Source organism: Mustela nivalis, assembly GCF_964662115.1.
Source record: "Mustela nivalis genome assembly, chromosome: 18".
NCBI classification, from domain to species: domain Eukaryota; kingdom Metazoa; phylum Chordata; class Mammalia; order Carnivora; family Mustelidae; genus Mustela; species Mustela nivalis.
Window position 1 is genome coordinate 45,738,187 of NC_139037.1, and position 17,421 is coordinate 45,755,607.

Here is a 17,421-nt window from a genome sequence, read left to right on the forward strand (position 1 = left end):
TATTGGATGGTATTCATGTCAATTCCTCAACTTTTCATGAACCCTGAAACTTTAAAAATGTGCCAGTCAATTAATTTGCTGAACGTGCCATCTGTTGGGCAGCCTCAAATCTACAAAGTCATGAACTGGAGGAAAAGGAGACTGAAGGGCAGACAGAGGAGGGATTAAAAACAGGACTAAAAGTTTCAGTAGGAAAAGTTTTTGCAACTGCTTGGCATGGGCGCTGATCAGCAGCCTTTGATAGTAGGTACAACTGTGCTAGAACTTAGTGGGTGATTGCCAAGTGTTAGAGCTGCTGATTTAAAAAAAAAAAAAAAGATTTTATTTATTTATTTGACAGACAAGTAGGCAGACAGGCAGGCAGAAAGAGAGAGAGAGAGGAGGAAGCAGGCTTCCTGCTGAACAGAGAGCCCGATGCGCGGCTTGATCCCAGGATCCTGGGATCATGACCTGAGCTGAAGGCAGAGGTTTTAATCCACTGAGTCACCTAGGTGTCCCAGAGCTTCTGATTTTTAAAAACAGGTTTTATTTATTTTTTTATTTTACAGAGAGAGAGAGAGAGCACAAGCAGGGGGAACGGCAGAGGGAGAGGGAGAAGCAGATTCCCTGCTGAGCAGGGAGCCCAATGTGGGGCTTGATCCCAGGATCCTGGGATCATGACCGGAATTGAAGGCAGACACTTAACAGACTGAGCCACCCAGGCATCCCTAGAGCTGCTGATTGGTTAAACGAATGAATGAAATGCTTTCTAAGTATCTTTAGCTTGGAGGTTAAGGAATAGAGAGAGTTTGGGGAGAGATGTCCTGGTACAGGCTTCATCATCCTATGGTGGAAAGGAACTCCATACAGGCCCCAAGCTCCTCTGGATGGTCAATGAGACTTTTTTTCAGAACCTCTTACCTGGACAGTGTTGGAAATCCGGTGGGCTGCTCTGCACAGAAGCCATACTGCATGCCATTTTGGGGGGAGTGAGGATGGGGGGCACCAAAGGACACAGCTCTGGATTTTCACAGGAATCAGAAGGTGGGAGGATGTGGTTATGAGATAAGACTTGTCTAATATCAGGTGAAACAAGATTTTTAAAAACTTACATTCTAAGAATATACAATGGTGAAAAAACAGTCTCTTTCCATAAGTGGTGTTGGGAATACTGGACAGCTACATGCAAAAGAATGAAACTGGGCCACTTTCCAAAACCATACACAAAAATAAACTCAAAATGGATAGGACCCCAACTTGAGACTCCTCATAAAACTCCTAGAAGAAAACATAGGCAGTAATCTCTTTGATATCTGCTTTAGCAATATTTTTCTAGGTATATCTCCTAAGACAAAGACAACAAAAGTCAAAATAAACTATTGAGATTATACCAAAATAAAAAGCTTTTGCACAGTGAAGAAAACCAACAAAACAACAAAGAAAATCAACAAAGCAAAAAGGCAACCTACTGTATAGAAAAAGATATTTGCAAATTATATATCTGATAAGGGGTTAATATCCAAAGCATATAAAGTACTTTTACAACTGAACACCAAAAAAACCAATAATCTGATAAAAAATGGACAGAGGACCAGAACAGACATATCTCCAAGGGAGACATCCAGGTGGCCAACAGACCCATGAAAAGAAGATGGCTCAACATCACTCATCATCAGGGAAATGCAAATCAAAACCACAACGAGGAGGGCCAGACTGGCTCGGTTGGAAGAACATGTGACTCTTCCTCTCAAGGTCTTGAGTTCGAGCCCCATGTTGGGTGTAGAGATTACTTAAATAAATAAAACACGAAACAAAACAAAAGCAAAAACAGACCCATAAACACAGGGAAGGGATTGTTCCCAGAGCAGGGAGGGGGAAGGGTTAATGGGTGAAGGGGAGTTGGAGGTACAGCCTTCCAGGTATAAGTCATGAGGATGAAAGGTACAGCAGGGGCAGTAGAGTCACGATAGCATAAAAACATGCTGTGTTCACCACTCTGTGGTACCCCTGAACTAATGTCACATTGTGTGCCAACTATATTTCCATTAAAAACAATAATCTGAAAAAAAAAAAACCCAATAATCTGCATGCTGGGTTTAGCTCCACAGACTGTCATCTCCCTTCTTCAAACTCATCTGCATGGCTCACTCCTTCGTTCAGATCGCTCATCAAATTCTCCTCCTCACAGAAGCCTTTCTGATCACCTTATGGAAAACAGGCACCTCCATCCCTCTGCGGCCATGAATTGCTATATCTTCTTGAGGTGCCCACCGCTCCCTGATGTCAGGATATATGTGTGTTTACTTGTATACAGCCTCTGCCCTCTTGGAAAGTAACAAGAGGGCAGGACCTGAGCTGTCAGCTTGCTGCTGGGTCCATGGAGCTTGGCTCATTGTAGGTGCTCAAGGAATGTTTAGTGAAACAACAGACGTTATAGAGGCACGGACTCTGGAATCAGACAGACCTGGGCATGAATCCCGGCTCTGCCTTGTCCCTTTTTGTGTCCTGGGTCCGTGAGCCCCAGTGACCTCCTCTAACAAGTGAGGGTATGGGTCTCTCTGCACCATCGGGGTGTTGAGAGAGCTCTGTGAACTCAAGCTTGTCACATACTTGGCAGAGCCCCTGACGGTATAAAAACCTGGTATCTGAGAACTGTTCTTAATGTCCTTCCTGGACCTCCCAAAGCCCAGGTAAAGGTGCACAGGTATCTTCTTCCCAGGTGGGGTGCTGATGGAAGGAAGTGGGGGGAGAATCCCAAACAAGAGGTTGGGGTGGTTTGCAGCAGTGTCAGTTTACATCTGGGTTGTGCCCCGGTCCTGACCCTTCCCTGAGTTTGTGGCAGGGGAGGGCAGGGGCAACAATGGAGCAAAATGCAACCTCCTGTTCTACCAAGGGTCAATCCAGCTCTGAGAGCCCACTGCCATCCCAGGAGAGGTTAAGAAGGGGTTTGCATCTTTGCATTCTAGAACCTGAGAATCCCAAGCCCTCTCTATTAACATGAGTATCTGGATTCCTGCAGAAAAAGAGGAAATTGCTCCTACTTCCCCCAAATCCTTCATTTGACTATTTCCTATCCATCTGCATGGTGGAATGCTCGGTGGTACCCTCTCCCCCTCCTCTGTTCCTGGGCACAAGGAGTTCCCTGCAGAAAAGAACTGTCACATCCATCCAGAGCCTTCTGCATTCCAACCCTGGGGACTCACAGACACTGCCCTTCATTATCCCTTCAGCATCCCTCTGGCAAGCAAAGGGTAAAAGGCAGTGGGAACGTGGCTTCCTTATTCAGTCCTAGACCTGGAGAATTGACCTGGGATTTGAAGCAGAGATGGGGGAGCTGAGGAAGTAAAGACAGACTTAGGGAACTGCGGATTTGAGTGGAGCAGAAGGGGGTGAACCCTCTGTCCTCCCGAAAGCACATCAATGCAGACGAGAACACAGCACTAACCAGTTCCCCTAGAAAGAGCAATTAGGGGAGAAAAAGCCAAGGAGAAGCATGTGGAAGAAGGTTATGGGCAGAATCAAACCACCACAGATATTGCAGGGGATAGCTAACACAGGGGAAACACTTGAAGGACTTCGAGGAGGGGCCTGGCTTTATAAGGAGAAAACACCGAGAAGTGCAAGCCCCAGAATTCTGGAGACGAGCTGGCTGGGAACAAGGGGCAAGAGTCAGAGAGGCACAGCTGGAAGGCACCGGGAGGGGAGTTCTCACATGGCATGCGGTGCGGGGGGCAGGTGAACACGTACACCCAGGGGTGGAAATCTCAGAGGAGAGAGTCACAGAGAGTCAGAGCAGGTCGGGAGGACTGTCCTATTGTCTGCTGGGCTGTTGGTGGCTGTCAACCAGCTGGGATGGGGCACCTGCTCTCAGCCCCCAGCCCCCCCCCCAGCCCAAATCTCTTGCTGGTGCCTGGGGGTGGTCGGTATTTGAGTGTAGGGGATGGTACATATTAAAGGGCATTGAATGCCAGGCTGAGGAGCTTGGGCTTTGTTTCCTAAGTCCTGGAACACGGTTGCTGAGTGATGAGTCCCACTGCACATAGTGGTTCACTTGGTTTACTAAAGAGGAGCTTAAGGATCTCCTAGGTGAGGGCTGAGGCAGAGGCCCTCAGACTGTCCGTGATCAGAGGAGGAAGGAGATGAGCTCACATCCTGCCTCTAATCTGTCCTCGCCTTCTCTGTGGAGCCAGAGCGAGCTTTCTCAGTATCACCAGGTCTTTAGTTCATTCATTAACTGAATCAACAAATATTAATTGAACACCAACAAGCTTAGGCACTGAAGATAGAGCAAAGAATAAAGCAGATGAACACGCCCTACTCTCACGGAGTTAGCATTTTGGTTGGGTTACCTCCCGCGCACTGCTGTCTTTCTCTAGGGTCGTCTTTCTCTAGGGTCGATGGCTAGAGCTGGGGTTGTTGGCTTGGACTTGGCACTGCGAAATTGAACTAGCTATACTCTCACCGACAGTATATAAAGAAAGATCCCTGTGTTGTCATTCAATCCTTGATCCCGTGAGTTACAACATTTTGCTAATCCAATGAGTATGAAATTCTATCTCGCTTTCATTTACTTTTCTCTAATTAGCTGGATGCTGAGTTGAGCGTGTGTTGGCCATTCAGTTTCCTGCACTGAGGACGGTCTCTGATTTTTTTTTTTAATTGGTTTATAAGAGTTTGTTTAGTCTGATCCCTAATTCTTGGTGGGAAGGCCCCAGCCCCTTTGGAGGTCTCAGCCCCTGGCTGTGTCAGGCCCTCCTGGGATGATCTTACTTTATGATTAACCTCAAGATCAATGGATTTGGTACTCTAATTACATCTGGAAAATCCCTTTTGTCATATAATGTAACATAGTCATGGGAGTGACATTCTATCCTATTCACATGTCCCACCCACACTCAAGGGAAGGAGATTATATGAAGGTGTTGGTCCTTGCGGGATCATTTTTAGAATTCTGCTTACCATACTTATTCCAAGAAGTTAAACCATTTTTTTCTTCTTAAAGGGGTAGCGTTTGATTTCACAGATTCTCTCTACAGTTCTTGTTGTTTCAATGCTTCATTCATTGCTATTATTATGTTTATTATTTCTTTCCCTTTCCCTTTTAGAACACATTGCTCTGGGGGCCCCTGGGTGGCTCAGTGGGTTTAGCCTCTGCCTTGGGCTCAGGTCTTGATCTCAGGGTCCTGGGATGGAGCCCTGCTCAGCGGGGAGCCTGCTTCCTCCTCTCTCTCTGCCTGCCTTTCTGCCTACTTGTGAACTCTGCAAAGTCATGAACTGGAGAGAAAGGAAACTGAAGGGCATAAAGAGGAGGGGTAAAAAACAGGACCACAAGTTTCAGTAGGAAAAGTTTTTGCAACTGCTTGGCATGGGCACTGATCAGCAGCCTTTGATAGTAAGTACAACTGTGCCAGAACCTAGTGGGTGATTGTCAGTATTAGAGCTGTTGATTTTTTAAAAAATATTTTATTTATTTATTTGACAGACTAAGTAGGCAGAGAGAGAAGGATGGGAAGCAGGATCCCTTCTGAGCAGAGAGCCCGATTCGGGGCTCGATCCCAGGACCCTGGGATCATGACCTGAGCTGAGGCAGAGGCTTTAACCCACTGAGCCACCCAGGCACCCCTGATCTTCTCTTTATTGTTGATGATTTCTTTCTCTCTCTCATTCTCTTTCTTTCTGCATTGTGAATGGCTGTATTGTCTATGATATTATTTCCTCAACATTTATCAACATTTATGTCTTGGCCTGGTTTGTGGCTAATATTTATAAAACCTCATGTGGGATTGAAAGGAATGAGGATTCACAAATGAAGAGGAGTTTAGGGATCCTCAGTTGTTAATTCGATCAACATAATCATCTTTTTCAAATATTTTATATCTTTATTAATTTTTAATCTGTTTGACTTATCAAACTTACTGCTGGGGTAAGTTAAAATCTTGTAATTTAGAGCTATATTGTCACGTGTCAGGATTTGTGTATTTTCTTGGTGACTTGTTCCCTTTATCACAATGTTCCTGTTTTTCCTAATAATTTTGTTAAAATAAAAAACAAACGGAGACCAGCCTTGAAAACACCCTGACCAGACAAAACCAATGCAGTTATTAAAAACTAAGCATCATGTAGCTTATTTTGGAAGATTAACTTGACCTGGGTCATTTTTTGCTTATGCTTCTAGAAATGATGTGCAAAACTTGACCTGTTTCCTGAGGTTGATATAAGGTAAGAAAATCTTTATGGGCATCTGGGTGGTTCGGTCAGTTGAGCATCTGACTTCAGCTCAGTATCCTGGGATCGAGCCCTACATCAGGCTCCCTGCTCGGGGAGTCAGGGTGGGAGATGTGGTTTCTGCTTTTCTCTCCCCCTCTGTCCCTCCCCCAACTTGTGCTCTTTCTCACTCAAATAAATAAATAAAATATTTTTAAAAAAAGATTTTATTTACTAATTTGACAGTGATCACAAGTAGGCACAGAGGCAGGCAGAGATAGAAGAAGGGAAGCAGGCTCCCCACTGAACAGAGAGCCCAACTTGGGGCTCGATCCCAGGGCCCTGAGATCATGACCTGAGCCGAAGGCAGAGGCTTAACCCACTGAGCCCCCCAGGTGCCCCTAAATAAGTAAAATCTTAAAAAAAGAGAAAATTTTCAGTTATCTAAGAAATCTCCAATATTATAACCAATCACCATGAAGAATAAACAGTCACTGCTTTCTTACTATATAAGCTGGTTTATAGAAGCAATAACACCCCTGAGCCTCATTCTATGTTCTGGCTTGGATGCTCTTGGTTTGCAAACTCTTTATGGTGTGTGCACAATAAGTTTCTACTAACTGCTACTTAAACAATTCATTGATTTTACTTCTTTTATCTCTGCACTTCTGACATTTCCTTTTGCCATAATGTCAACTTTAGACTGTGGAAGCATAGCCTCGTTTCTTTCTTTCAGGGGATGTTAAGCTGGTCTGTCTTTTCCCATTCTTTTTTTTTTTTTTTAAGATTTTATTTATTTATTTGACAGAGAGAAATCACAAGTAGATGGAGAGGCAGGCAGAGAGAGAGGAAGGGAAGCAGGCTCCCTGCTGAGCAGAGAGCCCGATGTGGGACTCGATCCCAGGACCCTGAGATCATGACCTGAGCCGGAGGCAGCAGCTTAACCCACTGAGCCACCCAGGCGCCCTCCCATTCTTTGATATTTATCCTTTCTGTGCCCTGTGAGATTTATATTTTTATTTTTATTTACTTTTTTAAACTTAAAAAAAAAAAGATTTTATTTATTTATTTGACAGAGATCACAAGTAACAGAGAGACAGGCAGAGGGGGGGGAAGCAGGCTCCCCACTGAGCAGGGAGCCCTATGCGGGGCTCAATCCCAGGATCCTGAGATCATGAGCTGAGCCGAAGGCAGAGGCTTTAACCCACTGAGCCACCCAGGCGCCCCTTATTTTTTTATTTTTTAAAAGACACTAGCTTTTATTTATTTTAAAGATTTTATTTATTTATTTATTTAAAATGTAAGTAGGGGGAGGGGTAGAAGGAGAGAGATACTCTCAAGTTTACTCCCCGCTGAGCACCGAGCCTGCCCTGGGGTTCAACCTCAGGATCCTGAGATCACGACCTGATCTCAAATCAAGTGTCAGATGCTTAACCAACTGAGCCTCCCAGGCACCACTTTTACTCTTTCTATAAAGAGGTTCGTGCAGAATGTACCTTATACCTGATTTCTTTGGCTCAGTATTATCCCAGGACAGTGTGGTGAATGAGAGTGTGGGCTCTAGAGCTAGGCTGCCTTGGGGGAGTTATTGAATTTTTCTGTGCCTCTGTTTACTCATCTGTACAATGAAGATAACAGCAGCAGCTAACTTGGGGTTGTTGTAAGGATTCAATCAACTGAAAATTTAAAAGAAGTTAGAACAGTGCTTGACATGTAGGGAACACTGAGCACATGCTTAAGGATTACTGGAGCCATTGACGGTTTCCAAGCTCTTGGCCATCTGGTTACACTTTGGTTTTTATGGAAGACTTTCAAAGGAGGGAACAATGGCCATCATCATACCAAGATTACACAGAGACTTATGGCAAAGCCTAGGAAAGAGCCCTACAATTTCCACCTTCCCTGACTCTTCCCTCCCCTAAACCCCAGAGATGCCTGGGATTTCAGTGGAGAGCTAAGCTGGGTTTAGCTGCTATGCGGGGAGTGGCCCTTCCAAAGTGTGCAGCAGGGATGGGCTGGGTTCAGACAAGAAAGGTCTGGAAAGTTGGTGGATGGAGGTCATTGCTCTGGTACTATTTGTAGTCACACCCATGTTCTCTGTTAGCTTTGGGATTTAGGGGATTAAACTTCGTTCCTTCTTCTCTGTTGTCTCTCCCTATGTGTGGCAGTCAGCCAGCCTCAAACCCTTCTGCAAGAGCTCTGCATTAGCAAACCAAGCTGGTTCCAAGCATCCCCTTCCTCACAAGCGGTGAGTAGGAAGGATTTCTGATGACTGTTGGAAAGAAATCTCGTTTTCTTAAAAGAGACTTGCTACCAAGGAGAAGCTATGGGTGTCCTCTGTAAAGATGAATGAAGAAGAATCTTGGAATCTAGAATTTTGGGTGTCTCTGATGCTAAGATTTGGGGAGTCAGATTCTCAGGTGCTTATTCTAGTACTAAAATTTGTTTCTAAGTGTCAAAGGAAGTCTCATCTTGAAGAATTACAAAATGATGACAGTTCATGAGTGGAAGTGCATTGATGTCCGCCACCTATTTTGAAATGTATCAAAAACCAGATGAATCGGAGGAAAGATCAGAGAATGTACAGACGGATAGGTGGAGTAATAAAGCAAGTGGAGTAATGCTGACTATAGCATCTAGGTAGTGGTTCACTGTATGATTCTTTCAACCTTTCTGTATATCTCCAAACTACCATAAGAAAATGTTAGGAGAATACGATGCCATTCACTTCTGTCTCTTAGTGGAGACAGCTGATTCCCTTGGAAGAGTTGAGATTTCTCTCTCTCTCTCTCTCTCTCTTTTTAAGATTTTGTTTATTTATCAGAGAGAGAGAGAGAGAGAATGTACAGCAGGGGGCCGGCAGGCAGAGAGAGAAGGAGACTCCCTACTGAGCAAGGAGACAGATGTGGGACTCAATCCCAGGACCCTGGGAGGACCTGAGCTGAAGGTAAACACTTAACTGACTGAACTATCCAGGTGTCCCTCATCAACTGAGATTTTCAAGGGGTAGTTGAGTCGGCACTCAAGACTGCTGGAAGGATTTAGCTGCTTGACAAAATCTTTCCCCCCAAAGATCCGGGATTCGGGCTTCTGTTACAAGTGGCAGAAATCTAACTCAAACTAGTTTAAACAAAAATGGGCATCTATTTTGGGGAGCTATGGGGCAAGCCAAGAAGAGGCAGATAGGCTGGATTCAGGCTTTATGTGATGTCTCGAAGGACTCTGATTTTCTTAATCTCTTTGCACTCCTTGGTCTCCCTGTCCATCTGTCTATCTATCAAATTACTTTTATTAAGTAGGCTCCACACCCAGCAGGGAGCCCAGTGTGGGGCTTGAACTCATCACCCAGGTACCCTTCCTCTCTCTGACTTTACTGTCTGACAGGCATTATCCCAGTGATGGGAGGAGAGCTACTGGAAGTCTGAGGCTTACTTTGTGGATTGCTCTATTTTTGAAATGACTTCTTCCCTCCCACTGGTTCTTTCCTTAGGAGATTATACATTCCTGTCCCCACTGGCACGCTTGGTCATGTAACTCGCTTTGGCCATGCCTCCTGTTGGCCCTCTTTTTTTTTTTTAATGTTTTATTTATTTATTTGACAGGCAGAGATCACACGTAGGCAGAGAGGCAGACAGAGGGAGAGGGGGAAGCAGGATCCCTGCTGAGCAGAGAGCCCAACTTGGGACTCGATTCCAGGATCTTGAGATCATGACCTGAGCTGAAGGCAGAGGCTTTAACCCACTGAGCCACCCAGGCACCCCTCTTTTGACCCTCTTTGCTCCTACAGGTCTTGTTGGGCTCCAGCAACCGCCCCCTCCCTTTGTACCTGCAAGGATGAAAGGTCAGCCTCGCTGAAGCTAGTTTACAGGTATTCTATCACGCTGGGCTGGCTCTCCCTCAGTTTTGGAAATAGTCCTTTCATTAAACTCGAAATGATCCCATTTGTGTGTGACTCACCTTTCCTGCTGGGGTCCCAACCCAGTTCTCCATTGCATGGTTGCTCCATAGTTTGTGTGGTCCATCATCAGGCCACAGTTATTTCCAATCTTTCACTGTGACCCAAAGCGGCAACACATAAACTTGCCTATAGGTCATTTTGCACACATTTATCCTATTTGTAGGATAAATACTAGATGAGGAATTGCTGAGTCAGATAATGCATATTTATAATTTTGGATGATACTGTTAAATCATGCTGAATGGTTGAACCAATCCACGGCTCCATTAGCAGAGGATGAGAATGAGGGTTGCTTTTTAGACTAAATTCCTAATCTGTAATGTTTGGATGCCTGTCTTGGAGGCTATTAAGGATTCTCCAGACAAGGATACCAAACTTCTAGTTAATAATAGGCAGGTATCTGGAATAATAAATTGAATAAAAAATTGAATAAAGGGTGTGTGTGAATGTATTTGTTTCCCATCTTGGAATCTCCGATCACAGTAGTTAAGATAAATTATTTTTTTTAAAGATTTTATTTATTTGACAGAGATCACAAGCAGGCAGAGAGGAAGGCAGAGAGAGAGGGGGAAGCAGGCTACACGCTGAGCGGAGAGCCCAATTTGGGAATCGATCCCAGGACCCTGAGATCATGAGCTGAGCCAAAGGCAGAGGCTTAACCCACTGAGCCACTCAGGTGCCCCAAGAGAAATTACTGAAAGTTCGTCTTAGAACGTTTTTATGTTTAAGGGACTATGATTCTGTGTACAGTGATTATAGTTTTTCAAGTCTCTGGTACTGAGATTGTGGTTCCCGGGTCTCATGGATCTTTGTGCTGTACCTCGAAGATTGTGTGAGTCACAGGTTTCCCAGCTTCTTCCCAAGAGACGGGGCACGTGGATGGTTATAGTCTGAAGAGGCATTGTTATTAGTGTGCTTGTTATGAAACAAGACACCATGCATCTGGGGTTTCCTCGTTACCCGCCCATCCCTCCCCCATGGAAAGCATCTGAAAATGGAACCTAAGCTGTTCACACAAATCTGAAAATGTTTGGAACTGGATAACTAGGGTGTATTATGAAACACATGGGCTCTGGAGGTTAGGTTACATCATACTTGACTTTTCTTTTGCCTGTGTGTAGAATGAGAAAGGGCAAGAAAGCATCAGAAAGATCTGATTCAAGTCTGGGTATGGTTACTTTTTAGCTGTGTCATCGTGGCTATGTCGTTCAATGCCTTCAGACTCCATTTCCTCACCAGTGAAATGAGAATAATAGTTATTAGGAATCAAGGGCTCTAAAGTCATCAATTTCCTGTCCCACCATCATATATTTTGCTATCCCAACTAGGTCTCCCCAGTATGGCACTCCTGCGATCTCAGAAACATCCCACCCAAATTTGGTAAAATTCAACCCTTCCTCCCTGCATGGAAACCTTGCCACAATTTCCTCCCAGCCCTCATATATATATTTCTTTCTACCATGACCAGATTTCATGGTGCTTTTTCTCTCAACGAGGACCTTAGCTGGTTTAGGTCATTTATGGGTGATGGGACCCAAAACTTTGTATCTGGATTATCTAAATCTTCAATAGCTTGATTGGTTTTTGCAGTTGTTATAACTTTCTGCTAACACTCCATCATCAGGTTTTCAGTCTCTGCTAGGGGTCACTAGCAAGCGAGCAATTGTTTCTCCAGGGAATAAATCTGCTTATTCCTCCTGGTGGATAATCTTTATGGATTATCTCTGGTCCAAGAAAGAACCCAGCCTAGAGAGACAGTACAGGGCAGTGATAAAGAGTCTTGGTTTTGCATCTAGACGGCTTTGGTTCAAATACACAATTCACTATTTACTTGTTCTGCAAGTTTAAGCAAATCATTTCACTTGCTGAAGTCTTATCTTTTCTCTTTATAAAATGAATGTGAACTCGTGGTGTGCTGGAATGGGCCAGTACCAGCTCATGGGAGCCACTGTGCCTCTCTTCACAATTCCACTGGCTGGTGACTTGATATTGAGTTGATAGCTTGAAATCAGCTAGAAGTCAGAACATCCCGCCCCACCCCACCTGCGGAAAGCCCGCTGATACTGTCCCTTCCTTCCGAACTTGTTGTAAAGATGAACTGTGGGACACCATGCAAGAAAAATGGTTATCATGTCTGCTGACATGCTGAATAAACGTTAACCCTTATCTTTAGTATTATATGGGTAAGACAAAACAGTCACACAACAATTGGGGATTATTATTATCTGATTGCTATTTTTTAGCACATGTATAGATGATATTTGAGTCTCAGGTCAAAGGACTCTGGAGGAAGGAACCTGGGATGCTGAGACATGTTTGACCCAACAGATAACTGGTGTTGAGCCTGAATCCCTGAGATAGTGCAGTGTACAAGGGCAAGGAGCCTGAAGCCAGACTGCCCTGTGTGACTCAAGCCCTTTTTTGCTTCATGTTATTATTTTCTTAATGTTTTCAAGATTTTCTTTTTTTTAAGATTTTATTTATTTAAGGCAGAGAGAGAGAGAGTGCATGGGCAGGAATTAGGGGAAGAGGGGGAGAAGCAGGCTCCCCGCTGAGCAGAGAGGCCAATGCGAGACTCAATCTCAGGATCCTGGGATCATGACCTGAGCTGAAGGCAGATACTCAAGCCGACTGAGCCACCCAGATGCCTCCTGCTTCATGTTATTCATGTTATTGTACAATGAAGGTAATCACCACATCTCCGTTTTGACATCATAAGGATTAAACACACTGAAAAGGCAGCTCTTGATGGGAGGCACTCAGTATGTGTTAATTGCTCTTAACCATGTAGCCATGGGCAGTTTTCCAAGCCCTTAACCATCTGGTTTCCATTTTGACCTAAAAGCGAGACATCTGAGTGAGGAGGCAGAGGTTCATCCCCATTTCACAGAAGGGGAAACAGTGGCCAACTGTGGCAGTTAGGAGAGTATAGGGTGTGGTGACCAGTCCTGGGTAGAAGCCAGCACTTCTTCCTCCCCCACCTTGAGGTAGCTCTGAACCTTCCAGCTTATGTCGTGAATTGAGATTTTCACTAAAAGGGGAGTCACCGTTCAACTTTCTGGAGCTGGGCACGGTGACAGTTAGGTCAAAGATGAGCAGGGGGCATAGCTGTCTCTGAGATGATTCAGCCCAGCACCTCTGCTGAAATCTGGTCACAACTGCTTTCTCTGTTAGCTCTGATATTATAGGATTAATTGTTCCTCCCTCTTCCCATCTATCCTCTCCTGCCTGCCAACTAATCAGCCAATCACATGTCCTTCTCTTGGGATGAGCCCCGGCGTTTACAGAATCAGGCTGAAGATAGCCACCTCCTTCATCATAAGAAGTGGTGGGAAGGATTTTTGATGGGCGTTGTGAAGAAATACCAACTTCTTCAGAGAGAGATCTGCCATTCTAGGGGAACTTCTGATGGTGTCTCTAGATATGAGTGTTGCTAAGGTTTAAAGAGCTGGTGATTTGCAGGTTCTTACTCCATAGCTCTGGTTCTGTATATCAAGTCGTGGCTCGTTAGGGAGGAAGAGAAGTTGTTTGTATCTAGGTGTCTTCGTGGTCATACCTGTTCATGTTAGAACAGATTCCAGTCGGAGTTGAATTATCCCTCATCTCTGGGAGAGGTGTAGGACAGGGATAAACAAAAACCTCCCCAGAAGCCCTGGGTCCGGACTCTTTGGCTGCAAGTGGTAGAGACTCCCTTCAGACCAACCTTAGCAAAAATGGTGATTTGTTAACTCACCCCGAGTCTGGATTCAGGTGCTCTGAGAGATGAGTTTTCTGGACCCTCCCATGACTGAATCTTTTGAATCTACTGGTCTATGTATGACTTCGTTCTCTTTTAGGGCTTCCCCAAGAACTTGGTCTTATACAGTCTTGGGCCTACCTTGTCTTTGTCAGATTATATTCCTTCCCTACTGGCCCTTACCCAATGGGCAAATTCTATTTCTTGCCCTTCTACTTCAGGTTTGCCCACTTAACTTGCTTTGGGGAGTAAATTGTGAGTGAAAATGAGTCGGTAAGCGTAAATGTTAAGGATCATCTCATTGCTTTGCTACTTTTCTTCCCTCACATGGTACTGGCCTGTCCCAGGTAGATGCTCCCTCTTCAGTTGGTCCAGTGAACGAAGAGGACATGAAGGAAATCTATAGCTAATTAGCACCAAGCATGACTTTGTGTGAGTGCTGTACCCTTGTTGAATTATCGGTGTTGTCTAACTTAGTCCAAGCTGACTAAATATGTTGTATTTATGGTTCTAGTTTTTAGAGAAGGGGCAACTCTTTTCCCAGAAGCTCAAGCAAAAGTTTCAGGAAGAAATCCGAGTGGTCAGGTGACCATCTCTTAGGAAATCTTGGTGGTGGCAGGGAGTGGAGGACTGTGATTGGTCACACCTGCACCATGATCCCACCCCCCTGTTCTCCAACCCTGACCACACAGGAACTTGAGCAAGTTTCCAGTGCAATTGGATAGGCATAGTTCTCAAAGGAAGGGATGTTGATAAGGGATAAAAATGTGTCTCTGCAGATCTCTTCTTCGGTGGAGAGCTGGTCTGTGGGTTAGGATGAGATAAATTTGCCCAGGGATCAAGGGATCTGCAAAGACGTTCTAACCTTTCCCCTTTTGAAGCTCATTTTCTTTCTTTCTATCTTTTTAGAAAAGATTTTATTCATTTGTCAGAGAGAGAGAGAGCGCAAGTGCACACAAGCAGGGGGAGAAGCAGGCTCCCTGCTGAGCAAGACTGACACAGCGCTCCATCCCAGGACCCCAGGATCATGACCTGAGCCGAAGACAGACGCTTAACCGACTGAGCCATCCACGTGTCCTGAAGCTCATTTTTCTTAGAACCCCTCTTGTAGATCAGGATGTGTCTGGTTTAAGTCTGATGCCATAAAAAGACTCCAAGGACCCCAGCGGGACTCTTTAAGGGCAGGAGGACCTGTAGTAGGTCACCTTGCATCCATGTTGATGGAAAAAGAACTGGTCCAGGCAGAGTGCCAGACAGAAGCAGAAGAGCCTTCATCTTCACTCATCAGGACTTTGGAACCACCTCGGAACATGTGACACGAAGCAGAAGAGCCATAACCCTAGAAGCTCATTTTTGGTATTGTATATTTATGTTGGCTGTCAAGAGAGAAGGCCTAACAACGTAGTTAAGGGCATAGCTCTGAGATCAAGCTGTCTGGGCTCAAATCCCAGGTCTGCCTCTTGCTCTCTATTCTCTCTTGGGCAAATGACTCGGGTTAGCTGGGAGGTCGTTTAATTATCTGTAAGAGGGATATAATAGTTGTATCTGCTTCAAAGGATTGTTGAGAGGATTAAGTGAGTCACTGAATGTGAAGCCCTTCAAACAGAACCTAAAGACAATCAGAACCCTATGACCATTGCTTGTGACTATGTGAACTCCACTAAGGGCCCCCCGTCCTGTCCCCCCAACCAACCCAGGTTTTCTTGGGCTGCTGGCCCAATCATTTCTCCTTCCTTCATTTGGAAAGATACAAAACCTCTGCCCAGGTTTGTTAACTTACTCTGTTTGAACAAGTAATACACTCACTTGCTTCCAAATGCAAAAGCTGTAAATCGATAGTGAAATTGGCTTGCGCCAGCCTATCCTCCTACCTTTAACTCCCCTCAGCCAAAGGAAATGACTTTAAATTTTAAAAAAAATTTTTTAAAGATTTTATTTGTTTATTTGACAGATAGAGATCTCAAGTAGGCAGAGAGGCAGGCAGAGAAAGAGGAGGAAGCAGGCTTCCTGCCAAGCAGAGAGCTTGATGTGGGGCTCCATCCCAGGACCCTGGGATCATGACCTTAGCTGAAGGCAGAGGCTTTATCCCACTGAACCACCTAGGCGCCCCAAATTTTTATTGATTTATTTGAAGTAGGTTCTGTGCCCAACTTACCATCCTGAGATCAGAGTTGCACACTCTATTGATGGAGCCAGCCACGTGCTCCCTAAGGAAGCTACTTTATTATTATTATTATTATTATTATTTTACTTCTTAAAAATATTTTATTTATTTGACAGAGAGAGAAAAAGAGAACACTAGCAGGAGGAGCAGTAGAGGGAAGGGAAAGGCAGGCTCCCCACTGATCATGGAGCCCGATGCGGAGCTCGGACGCAGAGATCATGACCTGAGCTGAAAGCAGCTGCTGAACGACTGAGCCACCCAGGTGGCACAGGAAGCTACTTTAAGCAAACTATCATTTTTGTATATATCCTGCTATTTCCTTTTCAATTTTTTGCCTTTTTTTTCTTTGATAATTATAAATTCCATGTAGTAATGGGCATGGATATTGAATGAATGGGCTTGAAGAATTTCTACATTTGTATCTGATACTTTGGAAGACTCTTCTGTGTCCCATCTAGTCATTTTTACCCCGAAGCAATGACTGTCCTGACCTTTACAAATTTGTGTTGCCCAGTTTTGAAATTCACATATATGGAATCAAAGCATGGGAATGTTTTCTTTTAGTGCTTAGGTTTTTTCACATCGGTGATAATTATTCAATAGCTATTATTTACTAACTCACTCTATAGCCACTGGGCATTTGGGTTGTTTCCAGTGTTCCGCTGTTTTGACCAATGCTGTTGTGAACATTCTAGTACTTAGGTTTTTGTGGGACATGTGCACTCAACACTCCTAGAATACACCCCGGTGCTGCTGCCTCATTTATTAATAATGTGTTTGGTTTTAGTAAACTGCCAGTTTCCTAAGGGATTGTTTGAATGTACATTCCCAACAGCAAGGTATGAAATGTCTTTAAAAAAAAAAAAAAAGGTGGGGCGCCTGGGTGGCTCAGTGGGTTAGGCCTCTACCTTTGGCTCAGGTCATGATCCCAGGGGCCTGGGATCGAGTCCCGCATTGGGCTCCCTGCTGAGCGGAGAGCCTGCTTCTCCTCATCTCTCTCTCTGTCTGTCTCTCTGCCTATTTGTGATCTCTCTCTCTGTCAAATAAATAAATAAAATCTTTAAAAAAAAAAAAGGATTGTATTTATTTATTTGAGAGAGAGATAGCGAGAGAGAGAAAGAGCATGAGCAGGGGCGGGGGGAGAGGGGGCAGCAGACACTGGGTGAGCAAGGAGCTGGACACAGGGCTTGACCCCGGGATCCTGGGATCATGACCTGATCTGAAGGCAGACTGCCTAACCTAATGAGTCACCCATGCGCCCTCCTTTTTAAAAAATTTTTTTTAAAAGATTTTATTTATTTATTTGACAGAGAGAGATTACAAGTAGGCAGAGAGGCAGGCAGAGAGAGAGAGGAGGAAGCAGGCTCCCTGCTGAGCAGA

At 44.6% G+C, this 17,421-nt stretch overlaps 1 long non-coding RNA gene across 2 annotated transcripts in view; it reads left to right on the plus strand.

Moving 5' to 3' along the window:
* The window catches only part of LOC309852565, a 19,695-nt gene extending 4,197 nt beyond the window's left edge, over positions 1-15,498 (plus strand). Inside the window, exons 2-5 of one of the 2 annotated variants that reach the window (XR_014305242.1) lie at positions 6,155-6,198; positions 8,352-8,431; positions 9,971-10,051; positions 14,787-15,498. This is a non-coding gene — a long non-coding RNA (uncharacterized lncRNA). Of the gene's footprint in view, positions 1-6,154; positions 6,199-8,351; positions 8,432-9,970; positions 10,125-14,786 lie in introns of those variants that run through there. The other variant, XR_014305241.1, reaches the window with a different exon arrangement.
* Positions 15,499-17,421: the final 1,923 nt, after the last annotated feature.